Raw genomic sequence first — 23314 nt, 5'->3', positions numbered from 1 at the left:
TCCTGTATAAGTTCTAGCAGTTTTGGAGTGGAGTCTTTTGGGTTTTCCACATATAGTATCATATCATCTGCGAAGAGTGATAATTTGACTTCTTCTTTTCCAATTTGGATGCCTTTAATTTCCTTTTGTTGTCTGATTGCTGAGGCTAGGACCTCTAGTACTATGTTGAATAGCACTGGTGATAATGGACATCGCTGCCGTGTTCCTGACCTTAGCAGAAAACCTTTCAGTTTTTCTCCATTGACAATGATATTTGCGGTGGGTTTTTCATAGATCGCTTTGATGATATTGAGGTATGTGCCCTCTATCCCTACACTTTGAAGAGTTTTGATCAGGAAGGGATGCTGTACTTTGTCAAATGCTTTTTCAGCATCTATTGAGAGTATCATATGGTTCTTGTTCTTTCTTTTATTGATGTGATGTATCACATTGACTGATTTGTGGATGTTGAACCAACCTTGCAGCCTTGGAATAAATCCCACTTGGTCGTGGTGAATAATCCTTTTAATGTACTGTTGAATCCTATTGGCTAGTATTTTGTTGAGTATTTTTGCATCTGTGTTCATCAAGGATATTGGTCTATAGCTCTCTTTTTTGATGGGATCCTTGTCTGGTTTTGGGATCAAGGTGATGCTGGCCTCATAAAATGAGTTTGGAAGTTTTCCTTCCATTTCTATTTTTTGGAACAGTTCAGGAGAGTAGGAATTAGTTCTTCTTTAAATGTTTGGTAGAATTCCCCCCGGGAAGCCGTCTGGCCCTGGGCTTTTGTTTTGTTTGGAGATTTTTTTAATGACTGTTTCAATCTCCTTACTGGTTATGGGTCTGTTCAGGCTTTCTATTTCTTCCTGGTTCAGTTGTGGTAGTTTATATGTTTCTAGGAATGCATCCATTTCTTCCAGATTATCAAATTTATTGCCGTAGAGTTGCTCATAGTATGTTCTTATAATAGTTTGTATTTCTTTGGTGTTAGTTGTGATCTCTCCTCTTTCATTCATGATTTTATTTATTTGGGTCCTTTCTCTTTTCTTTTTGATAAGTCAGGCCAGGGGTTTATCAATTTTATTAATTCTTTCAAAGAACCAGCTCCTACTTTCGTTGATTTGTTCTATTGTTTTTTTGGTTTCTATTTCATTGATTTCTGCTCTGATCTTTATGATTTCTCTTCTCCTGCTGGGCTTAGGGTTTCTTTCCTGTTCTTTCTCCAGCTCCTTTAGGTGTAGGGTTAGGTTGTGTACCTGAGACCTTTCTTGATTCTTGAGAAAGGCTTGTACCGCTATATATTTTCCTCTCAGGACTGCCTTTGTTGTGCCCACAGATTTTGAACCGTTGTATTTTCATTATCATTTGTTTCCATGATTTTTTTCAATTCTTCTTTAATTTCCTCTTTGACCCATTCATTCCATAGGAGGATGCTGTTTAGTCTCCATGTATTTGGGTTCTTTCCAAACTTCCTTTTGTAGTTGAGTTCTAGCTTTAGAGCATTGTGGTTTGAAAATATGCATAGAATGATCCCAATCTTTTGATACCGGTTGAGTCCAGATTTAGGACCGAGGATGTGATCTATTCTGGAGAATGTTCCATGTGCAGTAGAGAAGAATGTGTATTCTGTTGCTTTGGGATGAAATGTTCTGAATATATCTGTGATGTCCATCTGGTCCTTTGTGTCATGTAAGGCCTTTATTTCCTTGCTGATCTTTTGCTTGGATGATCTGTCCATTTCAGTGAGGGGAGTGTTAAAGTCCCCTACTAGTATTGTATTATTGTTGATGTGTCTTTGTTTTTGTTATTAATTGGTTTATATAGTTGGCTGCTCCCACTTTGGGGGCATAGATATTTAAAATTGTTAAATCTTCTTGTTGGACAGACCTTTTGAGTATGATATAGTGTCCTTCCTCATCTCTTATTATAGTCTTTGGCTTAAAATCTAATTGATCTGATATAAGGATTGCCACTCCTGCTTTCTTCTGATGTCCATTAGCATGGTAAATTCTTTTCCACCCCCTCACTTTAAATCTGGAGGTGTCTTCGGGCTTAAAATGAGTTTCTTGGAGGCAACATATAGATGGGTTTTGTTTTTTTATCCATTCTGATACCCTGTGTCTTTTGACAGGGGCATTTAGCCCATTCACATTCAGGGTAACTATTGAGAGATATGAATTTAGTGCCATTGTATTCCCTGTAAGGTGACTGTTATTGTATATGGTCTCTGTTCCTTTCTGATCTACCACTTGTAGGCTCTCTCTTTGCTTAGAGGACCCCTTTCAATATTTCCTGTAGAGCTGGTTTGGTGTTTGCAAATTATTTCAGTTTTTGTTTGTCCTGGAAGCTTTTAATCTCTCCGTCTATTTTCAATGATAGCCTAGCTGGATATAGTATTCTTGGCTGCATGTTTTTCTCGTTTAGTGCTCTGAAAATATCATGCCAGCTCTTTCTGGCCTGCCAGGTCTCTGTGGATAAGTCAGCTGCCAATCTAATATTTTTACCATTGTATGTTACAGACTTATTTTTCCGGGCTGCTTTCAGCATTTTCTCTTTGTCACTGAGACTTGTAAATTTTACTATTAGGTGACGGGGTGTGGGCCTATTCTTATTGATTTTGAGGGGCGTTCTCTGAACCTCCTGAAATTTGAAGCTCATTCCCTTTGCCATAATGGGGAAATTCTCCCCAATAATTCTCTCCAGTATACCTTCTGCTTCCCTCTCTCTTTCTTCTTCTTCTGGAATCCCAAGGATTCTAATGTTGTTTCATCTTATGGTGTCACTTATCTCTTGAATTCTCCCCTCGTGGTCCAGTAGCTGTTTGTCCCTCTTTTGCTCAGCTTCTTTATTCTCTGTCATTTGGTCTTCTATATCACTAATTCTTTCTTCTGCCTCATTTATCCTAGCAGTGAGAGCCTCCATTTTTGATTGCACCTCATTAATAGCTTTTTTTATTTCAACGTGGTTAGATTTTAGTTCTTTTATTTCTCCAGAAAGGGCTTTTATATCTCTCAAGAGGGTTTCTCTAATATCTTCCATGCCTTTTTCGAGCCTGGCTAGAACCTTGAGAATTGTCATTCTGAAGTCTAGATCTGACATATTACCAATGTATGTATTGATTAGGTCCCTAGCCTTCGGTACTGCCTCTTGTTCTTTTTTTTGTGTTGAATTTTTCCGTCTTGTCATTTTGTCCAGATAAGAGTATATGAAGGAGCAAGTAAAATACTAAAAGGGTGGCAACAACCCCAGGAAAATATGCTTTAACCAAATTAGAAGAGATCCCAAATCGTGAGGGCGGAGAAAGGGGATAAAAAGAGGTTCAAAAAGGAAGAAAGAAAAAAAAAGGAAAAGAAAAGTATTAAAAAAAAGAAAACAAATAAGAAAATATAAAAAAGAAAAAATATATATATTAGATAAACTAGTTAAAAAACGTTAAAAAAGAAAAAGGTAAAAATTAAAAAAAAAATTGAACCAGAAGGCGAGAAAAAAAACAAAAAAAAATGAAAAAGAAAAAAATTACTTTAACTGCAAGACTAAAAAAAATCACAGGGAAAAAGCCATGAGTTCCATGCTTTGCTTTCTCCTCCTCTGGAATTCTGCTGCTCTCCTTGGTATTGAAACCACACTCCTTGGTAGGTGAACTTGGTCTCAGCTGGATTTCTTTTGATCTTCTGGGGGAGGGGCCTGTTGTAGTGATTCTCAAGTGTCTTTGCCCCAGGCGGAATTGCACCGCCCTTATCAGGGGCCGGGCTGAGTAATCCGCTTGGGTTTGCTTTCAGGAGCTTTTGCTCCCTGAGCGCTTTCCGTAGAGTTCCAGAGGACGGGAATACAAATGGCGGCCTCCTGGTCTCCGGCCCGGAGGAGCCGAGAGCCCAGGGCCGCACTCCTCAGTGCGCCCTCAGAGAACAGCGCCCAGTTATTCCCGTCTGCCTGACCTCCGGCCGCGCTCCGAGCTCACCGAGCCTGCGACAGGTTCAAGGTAACACCGAGCTGTGAGCTTACTGTTGGCTCTGTCTCTGTAGCCGGCTTCCCCATTCCAATACCCGCAAGCTCTGTGACACTCAGACACCCCCGATCCTTCTGTGACCCTGCGGGACCTGAAGCCACGCTGACCCCACGTGGGCTTCGCCCCTGTTTAGCCTCTGGAGCGATGTCCCTCAGCGGAACAGACTTTTAAAAGTCCTGATTTTGTGGGCCATTGCTCCGCAGCTTGCCGGGAACCGGCCCCTCCCCCTGGGGTCTATCTTTCTGTCGCTTTGGATTCACTTCTCCGCCGGTCCTACCTTTCAGAAAGTGGTTGTTTTTCTGTTTCCAGAATTTCTGTTCTTCTCCTCTTCGATCTGCTGATGGATTATCAGGTGTTTGCAATCTTTAGATAAGCTATCTAGCTGATCTCCGGCTAGCTGAAGTAGTCTCAGCCTTCTATGTCTCTGCCATCTTGACTCCCCCCCCTCCTTTAAAAATTTTTTTAAAAGATTTTATTTATTTATTTGACACAGAGAGAGAGACAGCGAGAGATGAGGAATAGGAGTGGGAAAGGGAGAAGCAGACTCCATGCTGAGCAGGGAGCCTGATGCGGGGCTTGATCCCAGGACCCTGGGATCATGACCTGAGTTGAAGGCAGATGTTTAACTGACTGAGCCACCCAGATGCCCCAGTTAAGAAATTTTCTTTAAGCAATAAATACTAGCAATAAAATACTAGCAAAAAGATCACAAAATTGCTTTTCCTAAACTTCCATTTAAATATACATATATATTTAAATATGTATATTTTAAAATATATATATTTATATATACTTTTTAATGTTTATAGTTATATATATAGTGTCAGGTATAATGATTCATATAGAGTAACACATTGAACTTCTAAGTCAGAGCTATGGAATAGCTATGATTATCCACATTTTATAGAAGAGGAATATGATACACAGACAGCAAGATTGGATGAATCTGAAAACACTAAGACTAAAATGTAAATACAATCATGTTGATAGGACTATGCTATGGGGAGGAGGGTGCAGGGGGGCAACTCCAGCAATAGCAACAAATTAAAACCAGAAACATAAATTTAAAAATATGAAGAAATAAAATCTAATAAACAACACTTATTTAAGGCACTTCAGTAACAATTCCCAATTAATTTTATGTCATCTTCACCATTATAAACTCAAAAATGGGTTTCATGGAAATAACAACATAACTCTGAAAACTAAGACACAACTGAATGAGAACAAGCAGGTAGAATAATGGAGGGGTTTTTTTAGTTATAAGGTAGACTTGATAGAAGGAAATTCTATTTAGTATTCATAGGAGAGAGAGAAAGAAGAGGACTAAAAATGAGGAAAGGAAAAGACTCAAAAAAAAGATGGTGGAAGACACTTCAGTTCACATTCTTTCTCCTGCCCTAGAGACCAAGTTGGGAGCAGAGCTCAATGGGCTTGGTGGAAAGGCCCAGCCCTCCCACATCAAACTCACACAATTTGATTAGCTCTAGAACCAAGGTATCAGGTATAAAATACTCATGATTAGATTATAATTTAGTTAAATCAAACTCCTTTTCAAAGTAGGAGATATTAATATTCCTATTAGTATTCCTCAAGTTCTGTCTCACAGTACCAATGAACAACAAATTTACTTTTCTTTAAAATGAATACCAGACATAGCTTGTATTTCAAAATAACTTAAAACTATTTTCAAAGCAGTTTTATAAAAAATGAACAAGACTGCACAAAATTAGCTTAATTATTTTGTGGCATGTATGAGCATACATGAGAACTTTGAATTTAATATATTTTTAAAGATTTTATTTATTTATTTGACAGATAGATCACAAGTAGGCAGAGAGGCAGGCAGAGAGAGGAAGGGAAGCAGACTCCCTGCCGAGCAGAGAACCTGGATGCATTACCTTTCTGTTTGGTTATTGCTTTTGCTTTCTTTCATACAAAAAAAAAAAAAAATCATATATCTATGAAGTCAAGCGACTTCATAGAGTCATTTTTAGACTCCAGGGTTAAAAACAAGAGAGAACAAAAGTCCTAAACAGATGAATGACATAGCCTTTCCATTTTGGAATAACAATTTTTTCTGTGACACAGAAAGTTGAGGCAATTTTTTTTTCAAAATAAACTATTAACAAGAATGGCTAAGCAAATAGGAAATATATTAAAAATATTGGTAATAGATGTAAGTTAAATGTTGGCTTCATATCTTATACTTCTGATATATGTAATTAAATATAAAAATGAAATTCCTAAAAAATGGAAATAAAAAATTACTTTATTAAGAATGCTTAGCTCTGTTGATTCCTAAACTCAGTGTAAATGTTTATGAGCAAAAGTGATAGATTGTAGGACACCCTATTATCTTCCTTTTTAAAAAGTCCCCTAGAAGATCTGATGCAGTTTAGTATAACCAATTTGGGGATCAAGTTAAGAACCCTGCTCTACGTTTAACTAAAATTCATATCAATTCTTATTTCCCTAAATTTCAAATCTAAAAGGAGAAAATTTATACTGAGATCCATTTGTAATTTTGGAGTATATATAGTTGCATTTATTTAAATTATATCAAAATAATTTTCTGTGTATTCCATTTTTTTTTTTACAAAACCATATTTTTATGTAATTTAAAGTCTTCCCAAGTAGTGAATTTGAGAGTCTCTGACAGTTGTCCCCACTTATCCACAGGGAAATATGTTTGAAGAGCCCCAGTGGATGCCTGAAACCATAGATAGTACCAAACTCTATATATACTATGTTTTTTCCCATACATGCATACTGATGATAAGGTTTAACTTATAAATTAAGCACAGTAAGACATTAACAACAATAATAATTATGGAGAACAATTATAACAATCTACAGTAATAAAAGTTATGTGAATCTGGTCTCTCTCTCAAAATGTCTTATTTTACTATACTTACCCTTCTTGTGATTATATGAGATGATAAAATACACAGTGATACATTGTTTGGCTACTACTGATCTTCTGAGGGTCATCTGCCTCGATCACAGTTGACAAGTAGCTAAAATAACAGATAGCAAAACTACAGATAAGGGGGAGGTCTCTGGTACTCTTATCTAGAAATATCGCTAAAGCAAAAAGCTAAACAAAACAACATCAACACCACAGTTCATGCATTAAAATTTTATGAAATGCTTAATATTAAAAAAAAAACTTCTGGAAATATTTACACCAGAATTTAAGCTCTAATTGCATTTAGTTGAGGCTTTAGGTGAGACGTGAGTGTATGGAGTAGTGTAACTTTGTTTTCTTCAGTATGTCATTTCCCATGGAAGGGTTGAAATATGGAAAGATTTTTTCCTCAATAAAAGAAAGGAAAGGGAAAGCAATTCAATTTCTGTCAATCATAAAATAAAATTTAAGGCCAAATGGTTTCTTGGAAAAATGTTTGCAAACTATGACAACAAATGGGCTTATATTTAGTATTGAAGGTGCCTAGAAAGCAATAAAATACAGACTAACACCTCCACTAAAAATGGAAAGGAGGATATGCACCTGGGTGGCTCAGTATGTTGAGTGTCAAACTCTTAGTTTTGGCTCCAGGCGTGATCTTAGGATCAGGAGATCAAGCCGAGCTGGCTCCATGCTCAGCATGGAGTCTGCTTAGGATTCCCTCTCTCCTTCTCCTCTTGCCCCTCCCTCCTGCTCATTCTCTCTCTGCATCTCTCTCTGTCACTCTTTCTCAAAGTAGTATAAGATAAAAACTCTAAGAAAAAAATGAATAAGGAGGTGAATGAATAATCAAAATATGAAGAAAACACCTGATAAAACCGTTTGAACCACTTGAAAAAAAACGCTTGAAAAAAAGTTCATAACCACTACAAATGAAGTTAATTTTAATTGAAGTTAAAATACCAAAGAGATGTATTCTTACCAGTCCAGTTGGGGAAAAGAGAATATATAATAACCAATACCCCCAATGCTGTATGGAAATGAAAAGCAACACAATTTTATGGAGATGATTTTTTCCAACACTTATAAATATAAATAAAATTATCCATGCCTTTGATCCCACAAACTTAACAGTTCTATTTCTTCTTTTCTTTTAAAAAAAAAAGATTTTATTGGGACACCTGAGTGGCTCTGTTTGTTAAACCACTGCCTTTGTCTCAGGTCATGATCCCAGGGTCCTGGGATCGAGTCCCACATCAGGTTCCTTGCTCAGCGGGGAGCCTGCTTCTCTCTCTGCCTCTGCCTGACACTCTGCCTGCTTGTGCATGCTCACTCTCTCTCTGACAAATAAATAAAATATAAATGAAAAAGATTTTATTTATTTATTTGAAAGAGTGAGAGAGAGAGAAAAAACAAGAGTGGGGCAAGGGACAGAGAGAGAAGCAGACCCTCCACCCAGCAGAGAGCCTGATGTGGGGCTCAATTCCAGGACCCTGGGATCATGACCTCGGCTGAAGTCAGATACTACCAACTAAGCCACTTAGGACCCCCTTATATCTTATTCTTGTACGAGGGAAAAATCAGTAATGCAGAATGGATTACAATATCCATAGAAGAATTATTTTTGATAGAAAAAATGAGGAAATAATTTAAATATTCAAGAGTAGTGAAGTACTTAATTAAATTTGGTATAACTATTGGGTGAAAGAAGTTTAGCTATTGAAAATTTTGATTTCAAGGTATACAGAATGACATAAGAAAATGTTAACAAAATAATATTGGGAAAAGAAGAAAAAAAGTATTTAAAACTCCATATACTCTGAAATTTATACAAAACCAGAATATTAAACAAAATAATTACGAAATGAGTAAATGAAGTACAGAAGATATTTTGAGAATGGTTATTTCTCTGTATTGGATTTACAAGCGATTTTTCAACTTTTTCATGTTTTTTTTTTTTTTTTTTGCGGTTTTCAGATTTTCCACATTAAGGATATTATTTCTTTTGTAATGAGAGAAAAAAAATTGACATGATGTTAATCTCCACCAGGGTTGGTGGTCACTAGCCTTAATATTTGTTTTTGTTCTTTCCTTTTCTACTCAAAAGTTTCTAAACATAGATCTGCTACCACCAGGCTGAAAGTTTATTCTCTTTCCATGAGAATTCCTCTGAGACATATAATTCTGGAGACTCAGTCCGCCTGGGACATCCTGCTGGAGATTCTCCAGGGAAACTGAAAATCCTATGTAAGAAGATGCCATCCCAGATTTTGAAGAACTCCTAAGTATTCTCAGCCATGAATAGAATTGTGCTAAACACTGAGGTGAGTTTGGGGAGTTCTCAAAAATAGCTATTTTAAGGAAAGTAAGAATATTGATGGCTAAGAATACAATAGCCTAGAATATGCAGATGGTTTTAAAAAGGGCTATATTTGCAAGAGGCAATGACTTTGTTTTTCCCTTTCACTTCTGCAGAGGTAATGGGTCTCTATCTTCCTGGGTGGACTTAGTCTCATTTTCCAGTCACCCATTCATTTCAATGTGGTGTTCACATAAAAGATGGCAGACATCAGAGACTGTAATATTTACATTTTTTTGGTCTAGGACTATGAAATGATGGCTCCTTCATGTGGGGACATTTCTGGAGATGTCTGAGAGAACTCTCTCATAAGACAATCGCCTTAGGAACCAGAGACCGTGAACCTATGTAACTTGTATTCCTTTGTATCATCTTTCCATGATGACTTCTATGTACCCTGGGCAGAGGGAGGACACAACAATGGTTTCCAGATTATTTAGGTGACGGGAATCTATGTCTGGCATCTTCACAGCTATGTAATACGTGTTGTCACAATGCAGGTATCTCTGTAGTTCTACCAGGTGGTGGGAATGTTTGACATTGGCATTGCTGCATGTAAAGGTGCCCATCCAGACCTTAAGGGCCATTTTATTTTCCTCAGATGATTAAAAAAAATTTTTAACTGTTTGGTGACTTCAAGCTTTCTCAAACATCCCTGAATCTGTAAATTCCGGTCTTCAACCATCATTCAGTTCTTTCTGTTATGTTTACAAGAAATTGCAATCCAAAAATATAGTATTATCTTTTGTACTGATAACCTGTCCAGTTATTACAAAAGAAATACTATTTAAATTAAAACATTATAAACAATTAGTGATCTTAGAACTTCAAGGGCTTCTTAAATGCAAATCTTATATTGAAAATGGATAGGAAACTACTAAAGAAAAAGTGCAAAAGCAGAAGGGCAAATGGAAAAGATGCTATTTCTGATTGAATTCACCCCTTTAATAACATTTTTAATGAAATTCCATAAAACTTGCCAATATTTTAGAAGTATAAGTACTTTTTTCTTCTCAAAATATTCCTTTAAAATTTCATAGTGTAAAAAAGCATGATACTGATGTCAGATATTAAGTCCTTACTAATTCAAACATTCATTTATTCATATATATTTTATTGAGCATCTACAATGTATCATCTTAAGCAAGTTATATGAATATTACTGGCAAATTTTACATTCATTATAGTTTTCTTCATTATCTTCAAGGCAGAACAAAATTCCTACTAATAAGGATGAGTCAGATCAAGGTGATCCTCTAAATATACAAACATGATTTTAGTGATAACTCATGAAGAATCCAAGAGGAGAAATAGAAGTGGCTTTTTGGGAGGAAGAGATAATTACAGCTCAGTTCACTACTTTTTATCAGAATGTGATAGAATAGAAGAGGTGTGCTGAGGAGAGGTTTAGAAAGTGAGGATAGTTATTTAGACAATCCAAATGGACAAGAGACATCAAATAGTACTGTTTAATTATTTTTAGATACAATAGTTTTTAGTACAATAGTTCAAAGACTCTCTTGCTAGAGTGGGAGGAAAAATACTGTCTTATCAATGCAAGGTTAATGACATTTGTGGGTATTATTATCCAAACCACTCTCTCTTGTCTGGTTTCTAACCCCACTTTTCCCCTATGTAGAAAGCAATTGCTAACAAAGGATGTAAAATGCAGAATTCCTATGAGCCACTATGTCGGGGGGAAACAGCTCCAGCCTGACCCCAGGATTCTTTATCTTGAATGGTGTCCCTGGCCTGGAAGCTGCACACACCTGGATCGCCCTGCCCTTCTGCTTCATGTACATCATCGCTGTCCTGGGGAACTGTGGGCTCATCTACCTCATCAGCCATAAGGACGCCCTGCACCGGCCCATGTACTACTTCCTGGCCCTGCTCTCCTTCACGGACGTCACCCTGTGCACCACCACTGTACCCAACATGCTGTGCATATTCTGGTTCAACCTCAAGGAGATTGACTTCAACGCCTGCCTGGCTCAGATGTTTTTTGTCCACACGCTGACTGGGATGGAGTCTGGGGTGCTCATGCTCATGGCCCTGGACCGCTATGTCGCCATCTGCTACCCCTTACGTTATTCCACCATCCTCACCAACGCTGTCATCGCCAAGGCTGGTCTTGCCACCTTCCTGAGGGGTGTGCTGCTCATCCTCCCATTCACTTTCCTCACCAAGCGTCTGCCCTACTGCCGGGGAAACTTCATTCCCCACACCTACTGTGACCACATGTCCGTGGCCAAGGTGTCCTGTGGAAACTTCAAGGTCAACGCTATCTATGGTCTCTTGGCAGCCCTCTTGATTGGGGGCTTTGATATGTTTTGTATTTCTGTGTCTTACACTATGATCTTGCGAGCAGTGGTGAGTTTCCTCTGCGGATGCTCGCCAGAAAGCCTTCGGCACCTGTACATCCCACATATGTGCTATTGTCATCACCTATGTTCCAGCCCTGTTCACCATTTTTACTCATCGTTTTGGGGGACAGAACATTCCCCACCACGTCCATATTCTGATTGCTAATCTCTATTTGATGTTGCCTCCTACTCTGAACCCCATTGTTTATGGAGTCAAGACCAAGCAGATCCGGGAAGGAGTCATCAAGTTATTTTTTAAAGAGAAAGATATCTTAGTTATGAAATAAATTCACGAGTTAATATCCAAAATCAAGGAAAGACAAGAAATGTTTCAGAGGAGATTCTTGAGCATAACTTTAACATCAGTGGGTTCATTGCGGAAAACAATATGCATTGAATATCTACTATAATAACTGAATTCTTTTTCATAAAACTCATCAATGATAAAAATTGATTAAATAAAAAAAGAATGTCTCCTAAACTTGAGGATTTTTTTTTTTCTTGAAAGGAATTTCACATCAATGTATGTCAAAGCTGTTTGGAAGTCATTGCATTGCTTAGATTCCTAATGTGCTTTTCCCATGAAACAAATTGCAAATGGGATGCACATGAGAAAAAAAAATTCCTGATCCCATATTTGGTATTCACCCATTTGTGGCAGGAAACCCATTATAAAAAGAAGTGTCAGCATTTATTTCTTAAGACCCTTCACTCATGTTTTAGTGACTTCATTAACCCTCTATTCCTTTTGCTGCATAATTTAGTATAACTTGTTTCAGTTGTGTAAATTATCTCATATCTATCTAAGCTATGTTGAATTTTCAGTATCAAAGAGAATGATTTTCATGTATTTCTATCAATACTACCTAAATAAAAGATGGAAAGATAGCAAGGGAATAAACCACAAAATCTTAAATCAATTTCCTGAAGATAATTTTAGGAGGTTTTTGAAGTAGACAGAGAATAAGTCTTATAGATGGTTGTAAAGTGGTAGTAAAAAAAAAAAAAAAAAAAAAAAAAAAAACAGAATTCACCAGAAAAATTGATAGACATTTAGGCTTGGGTGACTTCATAGACTCTTTTTCCAACCTTAGTCACCACAGCTGAAAATATTCTATAATTTTTAAAAGATTTATTTATTTATTTGACAGAGAAAGAGAGAGCACAAGAAGGGGAAGCAGCAGGCAAAGAGAGAGGGAGAAGCAGAATCCCCACTGAGCAGGGAGTCCGGTGCGCAGCTTGATCCCAGGACCCTGGGATCGTGACCTGAGCTGAAGGCAGATGCTTAACCAACTGAACCACTAGGATGCCCTAAAAATCTTCTATAATTTGACTCCAAAGTGAAGTTGATTGCCAAAAAAAGTTTTACATAATGATCAAGCCAGTTACAAACATTGGCCCTGTCTCCTCTAACCAGGCCCTGTTCCCACACAGCAAAACATGGAGAACTGAGAACCTGTATTCACGTCACCTTAGGGACACTGAACAAGCCTGAATATACTTTGTATATTGATTTCCATTCCCTGCACACTAAGGAAATCTAGCTCTGGATGAAAACTTTTTGAGTTTTATAATTTTATTGCCAATTCAAACCTTATACCACAACTGGTAGATGTGAAATACATATTTATTAACATTTAAGTACATCATTGAAAGTAATTAGAAAAGTATGTCATTCTTCCACTGGAATTTTGAAGACAGCACTATGTAATATGGAGTTTTCTGAAGTTACATTGCACTAAAAATGTTAATTTGTTATTACATGATATTAGGTTGATATTTTGAGGATCTCTAGCCAGTGTAAGAGTTTGAATATAAACAAGAATGAATAATTCCCCCAACACTCCATACACATGGAAATGCTGAATTAAATATACTTACAAAATTATAGAGAGTAAAACTAAAGTCAAATAAATTAATTAATAAAGATTTCAAAAACAAAAAAGAAAATCACAGAGGCAATTAGGAATTACTCAAATGACTTTAGTGTTGGGACTCTATTGCCTGTGTGGTAGGCTAGACAAAGTGGGAAGTCTAGAATCTGGGATGACAACATAATCTTTGATGGGAACTAAAATATCTATGTCTGCCAGCCCAAAGGAAAAAAAAAAGTGTATTGCTACGAAATCTATCTACTACCACTATGAAAATCTGAGACAACACGAGTGCAACACATATCACTATAGATGAATCCAAAAAAGATAAAAACATACAAAGACATTTTCTGTCTGTATAGGGAAAAACTATTTTTCCCTATACATTCATTCTGTCTCATTTAACTGCTTACCCCCACATTGAGAAAGATATATACCCATCTTCAACATAATGAGAAAAATTGCATATATAGAAAACAATCGGACAGGAAGTAGGTATTAAAAGGGAGGGATAAATATATATATATTAATACATTTATTCCACAAATCTTTACTAATAATTACTGTAGGTGAGGTTATGGGTGGGATGGACCTTGATTTCAGTAACTTATCGGAATTGTATATTGTACACTAGCAGCATGGTAAGAGAAGAATGCTCCCTCAGAAGGAGAGAGACAGTGATCAAACTTGGCTAAAAAGTATAGGTGTTGGAATTTGTATATTATTCTCTTCTCTGTGTCTGCATATGAAAAAGGTGGGAGAGAAAGGAAAAAAGATATTTATAATCGGTGTTTATTGAAAAACAGAATAGACAAATCCAACTCTGGTTGGTGGCAAATGAAGAAGCAACACCGTCACAGAAAATAATTTTTTTGTGTCTATAGTAATATCCTAGTAAGCAAGAAGGAAATGACAAGTATCACAGTTGTCTAAATTATACACTGTTAGATTAAAAAGACTAAAAAATGTTTCAAAAGTGGTGGTGATTTCATATAATCTATGAAAAGGAGAAAAATTTCATATAATCTATGAAAAAGGAGAAAAATATCATAAGGACAGAAATGCCTTAGGTGGACAGATTAGAGAATGAGATACGGTAGCAGAATGGAACCAAACAATGATAAATGAGTAAAAGAAAGCTTAATTGGGAAGGTAAAAACATGAAGAAAATTAAAATCTATGGTGAAAGAGTAAGGAAAATGTTAAAATTTTCAATCAGTAATTATTATAAATTAGTAATTACCATATATTAGAAGGATGCCTGAAGAGGAAACATAAATAACTGTGGTGTAAAGAATGCAGAGCTCAGAATACTAGAACAAAAAATATGCAATTCCATAAAGAAAATAACCGGTATAAAATTAATATTGATGTATGTATGCAAGTTTAAATTGTCTATCACATACAATGGGAAAGAAAGCACTCCAAGAAACTCGTTACAATAGACAGTTAAATATCTGAACTACAATAATGATAGAGAAAACAAATACAGTTCACATGTAAACAGGAAATATCAGGTTACATGTAAAGGAAATAAGAGATAAGAGAAAGTTTTTTACATTTTATTTTATTTTACTTTTTCTCAGTGTTCCAAAATTCATTGTTTATGCACCACACCCAGTGCTCCATGCAATACGTGCCCTCCTTAATACTCACCACCAGGCTCACCCAAACCCCCACTCCCTTCTCTCAGTTTGTTTCTCTGAGTCCACAGTGTCTCATGGTTTGTTTTCCCCTCAGATTTCCCCCAACTCACCTCTCCTCTCCTTATTCCAAGTTTCCTCCATGTTATTCCTTATGCTCCACAAATAAGTGAAACCATATGATAATTGACTCTCTCTACTTGACTTATTTCACTCAGCATAATCTCTTCCAGTCCCATCCATGTTGAATCAAAAGTTGGGTACTCATCCTTTCTGATGGAGGCATAATACTCCATTGTATATATGGACCATATCTTCTTTATCCATTCATCTCTTGAAGACCATCTTTGCTCTTTCCACAGTTTGGCGACCATGGCCATTGCTGCTATGAACATTGGGTTACAGATGGCCCTTCTTTTTACTACGTCTGTATCTTTAGGGTAGATACCCAGTAGTGCAATTGAAAGGTCATAGGGATGCTCTGTATTTAATTTCTTAAGGAATCTCCACACTGTTTTCCAAAGCGGCTGTACCATCTTGCATTCCTATCAACAGTGTAAGAGGGTTCCCCTTTCTACACATCCTCTCTAACACTTGTTGTTTCCTTTCTTGTTAATTTTGGCCATTCTAACTGGTATAAGGTGGAATCTCAATGTGGTTTTGATTTGAATTTCCCTGATGGCTAATGATGATGAACATTTTTGCATGTGTCTCTTAGCCATTTGCATGTCTTCTTTGGAGAAGTGTCTGTTTGTGCCTTCTGCCCATTTTTGAGATAAGAGAAAATTATGGTAAAATAGAAACAAAAGAAGAAGAAAGGAGAGGAGAAGGGAAAAAAGGGAAGGAAAAGAGAGGAAACAGATGAAATAAATAAATGTCTACTTATATGCTGCAATTTTCAGGAGATTGAGATGAATTGTTTAGAATTTTTTTATAAGACCATGATTATATTTAAAATTACCCATATTGTATAAAGCATTTGTTTGATCAATGTCTTTCCTAAATAAAATGCCAATTTATGAATACAGAATACATAATAATTTATTACACTCTTGAAGAACATTTTTGTTTGACTCTTATAAATAACAGTACACTGAACATTCTTTTATATGTCTTTGGGAGCAAATATTTGTACATTCTTTTGGTTTACTATGCAGGAGTGGGATTTCTGGATCATACAGTAGTTTTAGGTTCACTCTTGGTGTACAGTATAAACTATATTCCAAGGTGGTTGTACCAAATTGAACTCCCACCAAGACTATAAACTATTCACTCTACATTTTAATTTGCATTTTCCTGATGACAAAGAAGATGGGATATATTTTTATAAGCTCTCCACTATTTAGATGACTTGAGGGGGGTGGCAGTTAAGACTTTTGCTCTTTTCTCTTAAAATTTTTGTTTCATTATTGAAGTATAAAATTCCTTTATATATTTGGAATAAGGCTTGTCAGTTACATATATTGCCATATATTTTCTTCTAACCTGTTCCATTTTTATTACCTTAAATTTTTTATGAGAAAAAATTTATCTTATTGTACTCCAATTTTTATTTATTTTTATTTTTTAAGTTTTTATTTAAAATCCAGTTAGTTAACATACAGTGTGATATTCGTTTCCTTTTTATTATTATGATTTTTTTATTGTGTTCACTTAACCAACATATAGTAAGTGTATTGTTAGTCTTTGATGTTCAATGATTCATTGGTTGCATATAACACACAGTGCTCAGGTGGGCCATTTAGTGATTCAGCACTTCCATCAGCTTGTTCTCAATAGTTTTTTTTTTTTTTAAAGATTTTATTTATTTATTTGACAGAGAGAGAGATCACAAATAGGCAGATAGAAAGGCAGAGAGAGTGGGGGAAGCAGGCTCCCCACTGAGCAGAGACCCTGATGTGGGGCTCAATCCCAGGATCCTGAGACCATTACCCAAGCTGAGCCAAAGGCAGAGGCTTAACCCACTGAGCCATCGAGCTGCCCCTGTTCTCTATAGTTAAAGTTTGTTTTCTCGTTTGCCTCTCTCTTTTTTTACCCCTATGTTTATTTTGTTTCTTAAATTGCACCTGTGAGTCTGGATAATGCATATGAGTCTGGATAATTGCATATAAGTGATATACCACACTTTTAACTATGGATATATTATCCAGACATAAAACCAGTCAGGAAACATTGGACTTCAACTATACTTTAGACCGAATGAACTTAGAAAATTACAGAATTTTCTATCCAACAGCAGAAGAGTACACATTCTCCTCAAGCACACATGAAACATTCTCTGGGACAGATTATATGTTAGGCCGCAAAACAGGTGTTTTTATTTTATTTTATTTTATTTTTTCGGTGTTCCAAGATTTATTGTTTATGCAAGTCTTAGCAAACTTAAGAGGGGCGCCTGGGTAGCACAGTTGGTTAAGCATCTGCCTTCAGCTCAGGTCATGATCCCAGGGTTCTGGGATCCAGTCCCATGTCTGGCTCCATGCTCCATGGAGAGCCTGCTTCTCTCTCTGCTCCTCCCCATGCTCATGCTATCGCTCTCAGATAAATAAAAATTTAAAAACAAACAAACAAAAAACAAGAAAATCGAGGAGCACCTGGGTGGCTCAGTCATTAAGAGTCTGCCTTCAGCTCAGGTCATGATCCCAAGGTCCTGGGACCCAGCTCACATCTGGCTGCCTGCTCAGCGGGAAGCCTGCTTCTCCCTTTCCCACTCCTCCTGTTTGTGTTCCCTGTCTCTCTCTGTCAAATAAATAAATAAAATCCTTTTTAAAAATTACAAGAAAACTGAAATCACATTAAGTATCTTTTCTAAGCACAATGGCATGAAACTAGTTATCAGTAACAGGAGGAAGATAGACAATTCACAAATATGTAGAAGTTAAACAATATGCTCCTGAATAGCAGTGAGCCAAAAATGAAGCCAAAACATGCTTGGAAACAAGAAAAAGTATAAACACAAATAATCAAAACTTGTGTGAAACAGAAAAAAACAGTTCTGAGAGGGATATTTATAACTATAAATTCCTATGTTAAGAAAAAAGAAAGATCTTAAGGGCGCCTGGGTGGCTCAATGGGTTAAGCCTCTGCCTTTGGCTCAGATCATGATCCCAGGGTCCTGGGATGGAGCCCTGCATCATCGGGCTCTCTGCTCAGCAGGGAGCCTGCTTTCCCCCCCCACCCCACCTGCCTCTCTGCCTACTTGTGATCTCTGTCTGTCAAATAAAAAAAGAAAATCTAAAAAAAAAAAAAAAAAAGAAAGAAAGAAAGGAAAGAAAAAGAAAGATCTTAAATAAATGACCTAACTTCACATTTGAGGGAACTAGAAAAAGGAGAATATATTAAGATAAAAGTTAGCAGAAAGAAGGAAATAATGGAAATCACAGAAGAAATAAATGAACTAAAGTGTATAAAAACATTTGGAAAGACCAATGAAACTAAGAACTGATTTTTGTGTGGGTGGCTAATATTATTTTAATAACAACCATTCCACTCAGAGTCTTTGAAAACCCTTTCCCACTTCCTGTCTCCTCCCCTTTTCTGCATTCATTTCACCAGATGAAGGAACCACACTTGGAAGATGCCTATTGACTTGACAAGGTCACCTAGTTGCTAGGAGGCTGAACCAAACTGAAACCCTAGAGCTCTTCTGACTCCAAAACCGGTGCTCTTCTCCTGAGTCCCACCTCAGAGATAGCAAGGTCCAGAGGATGTTACTCTAAAAGAAAAAGCTGATACCATAAAAATCCTAGAGGAGAGCACAGCAGTAACCTCTTTGACATCAGTTGTAGCAACTTCTTTTTAGATGTTTCCTGAGGCAAGGAAAACAAAAGCAAAAATGAACTGTTGGGACTGCACCAAAATAAAACCCTTCTACCCAGTGAAGGAAATAATTGAAAAACTAAAAGGTAGCCTACAGAATGGAAGAAGGTATTAACCAATGACATATCTGATAAAGGGTTAGAACCCAAAATACATAAATAACTTATAAAACTCAACACCTAAAAAAATGAATAAATGAATAAGTGCTGAATTGGAACAGACGCTTTTCCAAAGAAGATCTACAGATGAAAAACAGACACATGACAAGATGCTCAACATCACTCAACGTCAAGCAAATGCAAATCAAATCTACAATGAAATATCACCACACATGTGTTAGAATGGCTAAAATCAACAACACAGGAAACAACAGGTATTATAAGAATGTGGAGAAAAAGGAACCCTCCTGCACTGTAGATAGAAATGCAAACTGGCGCACTATACTGAAGACCATATAGAGGTTCCTAAAAATGTTAAAAACAAAAATGAAAATAAAAACAAAAACTACCCTAAGATCCAGCAACTGCACTGCTAAGTATTTCCCCAAGGAATACAAAAAATAATAATTCAAAGGGATACGTGTACCCTAATGTTTATAGCAGCATTATCTAAATAGCCAGATTATGGAAAGACCCCAAATTCCCATTGGCTGATGGATGGATAAAGAAGAGGTTTCTCTCTCTCTATCTCTCTCTCTCTCTCTATATATATATATATATATATATAGAGAGAGAGAGAGATTTATTTAGCGATAAAATATATATATAGAGAGAGAGAGAGAGAGATTTATTTAGCGATTATATATATATTATATATATATATATAGAGAGAGAGAGAGAGAGAGAGAGAGAGATTTATTTAGCGATAAAAAAGATAAAAAAGACAAATTCTTCCATTCACAATGACATGGATACAACTAGAGAATATAATGCTAGGTGAAATAAGTCAGTCAGAGAAAGACAAATATATATGTAATAAATTTTATAAATGTTATACATTTTTACATTTATATACATACATTTATACATGTATATACATACATACACATACATACATATTCAGGGTGGTAAAATGAACCATTTATTTAGTAGCTAAGAGGAAAGACTGATATTGTAGGTGCTTTAATATATTTTTTTGGAATTTTATAATTATGTACTTAGACCATCATTTTATAAATTAATAAAAATGGAAAATGCATAATTCTTATGACTATCAGATCTCTTTGAATCCACATAGGGTAGGAAGACATTTACCTCTTACACACTTATTGTTTTATAGTTTCACTCCTGCTTAAAAAGCTGATCAATATAAAATAATCTCAAAAGTCCCAAAGGATCTTAACTTCAACCAGAGCCCTGTGAGACATCAACTGTAGACATCCAATCAGGCATAGACACTCAAGTCTGGGGAATCCTCAAAGGGTACAGCAATACTATGTAGAGGTGGAAACTGGTTGTTACAGAACTGTTAGATGCTCAGAAGTCTCAGTCATGTCTATAAACCCAGTCTTTGCTGACACTGAGGTGAGTTTGGGTGATTCCCAAAGACTTGTATTTTCCCCAAATGTAACGCTTATAGTACAAGAAATACAAGTGTTTGAGATGTGGTTGATTGGAAGCCTAGTATTTCTTCTTGACTCCAATCAGAATGGATGACCACTTATTTAGGGACTAAGAGGGAAAACAGCATACCCCTAATTGTGAAATAAGTTTAAAACTACCTCAGAATTCATTGAATAAGAAGTTTGGACAATAAGGGGCTCCAATGGGAAGAACACAAAAGCTTTTGCCTTAATAGATATCTGTACTCAGAACTGCTTCTGGTAGAAATGGTCTTTGTGAGCAGGTGGAAAGTAACTGAATCTGAAAAGGCATTAAGAGGAATTCCTGAGAGGGGGTTCCCTATAGAAATCTTCCCATACAACCCTACTTCCAGGTGCTGTACAGTGTCTATGTGAACAAGTCCAGTTGTAGGATTCCAGCTATCTTGCAGACAGGTTCTCTCTCACAGAACGAGTTTCTCTGCAAGGATACCTCCCTTGGCTAAGGACTGATTTTCTGTTACTTTACACATTTATTCTTTTTCTTTCCTAGGACACAGTTAAGAACAAGTTTTCTCCTCTTCCAATGTCATAATGAATTATTTCAGCTAGTTACGCCCAACAGCTATTCCTTCACTAATTTAGGACCATGGACAGAGAGTGATTAAACACATGACTTCAATATCAAACCATCGTACATCTTGATTCTCCCAGTTTTTAAGTGTTGTCAACTTAGACTTTTAATTGAGTTACCTTGCACTTACATTCTCTTATATATAAAATGAGGTTAATTATATGTATTCATGACATTAATATAAATTTGAATACAGGAGTCAACACCATTGAAATTGTACCCAGTAGTGGAACAGATTCTGGTGTTTTTGGTTCACTAAGATAGTCCCCAAAAGTAGACTGATACCTGGCATGTAATCAATCAATAAATACCTGTTAAGTAAATAATATGTGTTTTAATGCATAGTCTGGCAATTATTGTCTATTATTACAATAGATCACATATACTGATTATTTACTAAATGCCAGACAACACTTAAAGGATCAACTCTCATTTAACCTCTATAGTCTATACTATTATTACCTTCCCTTTAAAAGCATTGAAATTGTTCAAGTCTATCCAGCTACTTAATGTTGGAAACTCATGGAGCCTCAGTGTCTATATTTCCATGAGTAAGCATACAATAAGACTCCACTTTCGTATTTTCGGAGGGCAGACATACCTATCTAGTTTTTTTTTTTTTCCTTTTTATATCTAAGTTTAAAAGTAGCTTACTCAATAGCAGAATTCACAGATGATTCTCAGATGATTCTGGGGGAATCATCTGAGAGGGATAGTGTAGACAAAAATCTTATACTGAGGGAGAAAAAGAGCTGGCACTCTGCTTGTTTATGATTAATGAGTTAGATTAATTGCTTAGTTGTATGTTATTGCTGTTTGGAAGAGCCTGAGAATCTTCCATGATAGGCAATCTGTTTTCGTTTATAAGCCAGTTATTCAGAATGAAATATTCTTCTTTGTTATCTTAATATCCTGATCTTTTAGTCTTGTGGCTATAGTGTTCTCTTAGAAGGAAGCAGACATTAGTAGTGGCCTCCTATCCACACCATTCTCTCTGCAGAGGTTAAAATGGCCAACTGCTGAGTGACCTAGAATTAGCAGAAGACTTGTGAGGACTTAGCTGAATAAGATGTCCCTGGATATCATTTGAATGACAAGAGATATTTATCATTTTTTTCAGCCTAAAATATAAATTCAAGATAAGAGAATATATTTTCCTCTCTTGAAGGCCCTGGTAGCAAGCATGGTTTCTCAAGTTCAATTCTCTCTCTCTCTCTTTTTTTCTACATAGAATACGACTTTATTTATTTATTTTTTTTAATTTAAACTCAATTAGGCAGGGAGCCTGGGTGGCTCACTCCGTTAAGCATCTGCCTTCAGCTCAGGTTATGATTTCAGGGTCCTGGGATTGAGCCCCACATCAAGCTCCCTGCTCAGCACAGATCCTGTTTCTACTCTCCCTCTGCCTGCTTCCCCCGTCCTTGTGCTCTCTCTCTTTATCAAATAAAATAAATTTACTTACTTAATTAAATTAGCCAACATATAGTACATCATTAGTTTTCTATATAATGTTCAATGATTCATTAGTTGCATAAACACCCAGTGCTCATCAGATCACGTGCCCTCCTTAATATCCATCACCCAGTTACCCCAACCCACCACCCACCTTCCATTCCACAACCCTCAGTTTGTTTCCCAGAGTTAAGAGTCTCTCATGATTTGTCTGTAAAGTTCAATTCTCAATCACCCAATAAAACTAAGGCTCTCAAAATCTAATACTACCTTTTGCACCCTAAGTGCACAGTGACACTTGAATAACAGCAGCTCTCAACAGCTCCATTTGAATTTATGTATATTAAACATGATAAGTTCTATCACATGGGGTACCTTATACTGAGGTAGGAACAGTAATAACAACAGCAGTATTACTGCTAATATTTATTGAGCATTTACTATAGTCTATGAACAGTTATAGCACATTATATATATTATTATGGAATAATTCCAACAAATTTCTGAGGCTGGCACAATGATTATACTCATTTGAGATTTAGAAAACAGAGGCATAAAATGACTAGTTGTCCATGTCATGTGCAAGGTTAAGAACCAGAGATGGAATGTGATGATAGATAATAAAACTCTAGGGAAACCACTTTTCATTAAAAAATATATTCTTTCTATATTTGGTTTCTGAGCCCCCTACTCACCTTAGAGTTATTTTCTTGTCCAGGAAATCACCACTTTTA

General features: G+C 36.4%; 1 pseudogene; it reads left to right on the top strand.

Moving 5' to 3' along the window:
• The first annotated feature begins 10898 nt into the window (after positions 1-10898).
• On the top strand, positions 10899-12086 carry LOC101672432 (annotated as a pseudogene).
• The last annotated feature ends 11228 nt before the right edge of the window (positions 12087-23314 follow it).

The sequence above is a fragment of the Mustela putorius genome, unplaced genomic scaffold, assembly GCF_011764305.1.
Source record: "Mustela putorius furo isolate JIRA1106 unplaced genomic scaffold, ASM1176430v1.1 tig00002088_pilon_pilon_pilon, whole genome shotgun sequence".
In the NCBI taxonomy this organism is placed as follows: Eukaryota; Metazoa; Chordata; class Mammalia; order Carnivora; family Mustelidae; genus Mustela; species Mustela putorius.
This window is presented reverse-complemented; position numbering and strand designations above follow the sequence as displayed.